Source organism: Rhagoletis pomonella, unplaced genomic scaffold (assembly GCF_013731165.1).
Source record: "Rhagoletis pomonella isolate Grant_MI unplaced genomic scaffold, Rhpom_1.0 Rhpom_scaffold_00003, whole genome shotgun sequence".
Lineage (NCBI taxonomy): Eukaryota > Metazoa > Arthropoda > Insecta > Diptera > Tephritidae > Rhagoletis > Rhagoletis pomonella.
Window position 1 is genome coordinate 21,454,793 of NW_023458557.1, and position 2,952 is coordinate 21,457,744.

General features: G+C 35.5%; 1 pseudogene; it reads right to left on the reverse strand.

The window, feature by feature from the left end:
* Positions 1 to 2,507, reverse strand: part of LOC118736091 — a 21,063-nt pseudogene extending 18,556 nt beyond the window's left edge.
* Between the last annotated feature and the right edge of the window lie 445 nt (positions 2,508 to 2,952).

The window sequence follows — 2,952 nt, forward strand, 5'->3', positions numbered from 1 at the left end:
TACCTTGCCCTAAAGTTTGGCACGTTACTTCTGGGACACCCTGTATAACTCAATTCTTCCTTAAGTCGACTTAGGCGGTTATTACTTAAGATCACAGATATGTACATATGTATGTACATTTCCGCTTTAAATTGTTGGCACACAGAATTTTTTTTAATGTATGCTATAAATTTTTTGCTTAAAATTGTCCGCGAATTTTTTGTAAAAATATTGTTTATACTAACACAAAAAACATAAAAAAAAATATTTTAACTTCCTGCAAAACTTAGGAAAATTCAATAAATTTGCATACAAGTTGGCATATTAGGATAACACAGTGCCAGTTTAAAGTTAGTAAAAAATCGTGTTGATTTTTGGGAATTTCTTTGCAGGTAGTTTCTTTCAAAGAATACATTGCCGAATATACTTAGTATTTCACTCATTTTAACCGGGAAACAATTACAAATTCTGTTTGTTTGTTTTTTTTTTCTTTTTTTTTTGGCATATAGATCGATTAGTAAATAGTATATGTAAAATGTAAATATTTAAAGAGTTCTAAATTTTTTACAAAGAAATGTCTAAATTTTTTTCTTGCCAAAAACCGGGACATTTTGCGTCCTGGCAGGTATTGTACCGGGACCGGGACATAGCTCTTAAAACCGGGACAGTCCCGCCGAAAACAGGACGGTTGGCAACGGTGATTGGCCCAGATGTAAATATTGAATGAACTAACATATTTTAAATATTTACGGAACTACCATTTGTATGCAACCCTGCCTATCCTATATTCAAGTAGATGTAATTCGAAAAATTTAAACGGATTTCTTCAAATCAACCTGAGCTGCGGACATATTGCGAATTCAGTTTTAAACATTAACCACTACATTATATTAGTATTAAATACTTTCAATTAAGAAACAATTCTTATTAGAAAATAAATATGAATCGTTTTATTTCAAATATTCCAATGTATATATTTTGTTAATGCAGATAGTGCGAATTTAACGTATTTTATAACCGTTACATGGGGAACATAAATTTAAGGCAGATTGCTATTAACAATTTTTACACAATTTACGATTGCAATCAATTTCTTTCAAAACTATAATCTAAATGATTGCAAGTTGTATTTTTTACGATCAAAACAGATTCCAATATTAGTTATATTATGCAAATGCAATCCAATTTGATATGAGTTATTCTGTTTTAGATACATTTATATTTCTGTGTTCGTATGGAATAGTAGTTTATGTCGGGAAGCTGGCTTTAGTATTATCCGGCATTCCCCTTATTATATACAACACAAGGAATTTTTCGATGACCCTTAACAAGAATATGGACGTGCTAGTATCGGAAATATTTCTTGCACGTTTATTTGCCAAAACTTCTTCAACGGCTCGGCGCCAGTGAAGGTATGCTGCGAATACCGCATTATACTGCGAATGCCGCATTATACTGCGAATGCCGCCTTATACTGACATAAGCTACTATTCCATACGAGTGAGGCACGTGCGAAATGTGGATTTTCCCAGTTGCAGTACTTCAGTAACTCGACACCTTCGTCACCAACAGCTTTGTCCTCTATTAGCTTCTTAATGTAACTGCAAATAAAAGATGGAAATTTAAGAAAAATTAGTATCACAGCGTTTCACTTGTAGCGTTTCACTCTTGTAGTATATTGTCTATCAAGCACCAGAAAATTTCCATCACGCATTCCACATGCCACCGATTGTCGTGGATCAATTAAAATACTGTCATCACAGCTTTTTTGGTACTCCAGCAACTGGTGTGTCTATGGCGGAGTTATGTGGAGCTGTTGCATGACTAAAATCAATTTGGATTCTTTGAGAACTGGCTTGTTTGTTGCGAAAGCTATTGGCATCAAATGTATGCAAATTAGATTTCCAAACGAGCAACTGTTGAATATAGGAAAAAAATGTATATTATATAATTTTTTCACACACAAAGCCGAAATTACCTGTCGATCCTCGCCCGCGGAAGCAAAATGTCTACCATGTGGAGAAAGCGACGGCGCAAACCTTGTCAGTATGGCCAGTTAGTGTATAATTTTCCCGTCCATTTTGACCTGGTTCCGCTAAAGTGCACTACTACTGTGTATAAATTGGTCGACCTTCTAATAAATCAAGCAATGTTATTGTATCGTCATCACCGCCAGTCACCTAGAAATCTCCACCTGGGTGAAATGCAACATCATTCTCCGGCGACGAATGCACTTGATACAACTGTATTAGCTCGCCTTCGGCTATGCCAAATATTTTAACGCGGTTACAACTTAATACTAAAGCCACCAGATTACCGTCTGGATGCCATGCCAGCTGTCGTCCCATACCTCTTCCCCGGGTGAACGTTCGCACACATTCGCCTGAAGATGTATCGCAAATTCTTAACTTGTCGCCGCACGATGCAATTAACTGACCATTAGGGCTGAATTTTGCTGCGCACACCCAATTTGTGTGTCCAGTGAAAGCTGTATATTTTGAATCAGTATTTTGATAGCCGTTCGCCATTTTTCGAGTCCGCAAACGATAAGCTGACGAAGCTGCAAACAAATTCAAGCACATTGTTGCATTCTACCGTACTTTTTAAAAACTTCAAAATCTTAAAACATATGTGAAAAACTTTTAGAATATGAATATTTCTAAAGTCGAAATCAAAAGGAAATTTTATAAATAGTATTTTTAAAAACAATTATCTAATATTTTCCAAGTTTTTGGGCATATATGTTACCATTTGAACAACAAATAGTACTAAGTTTTATGAGACCATTTAATGCAACTCAGGTCAAAAAGGCACAGTTTTGACCAAAATAAGCAACTCTAAAAAACAGATGATCGCAGCTGTGGCCCAGGATGACATCTATTGCTAAGATATCTCACTTGTATTTGTACACAATGCTACAAAGTGTGTATACAGGCGACTACATTTTTGTGGTTGCTGGGAATGTTTTTGGAG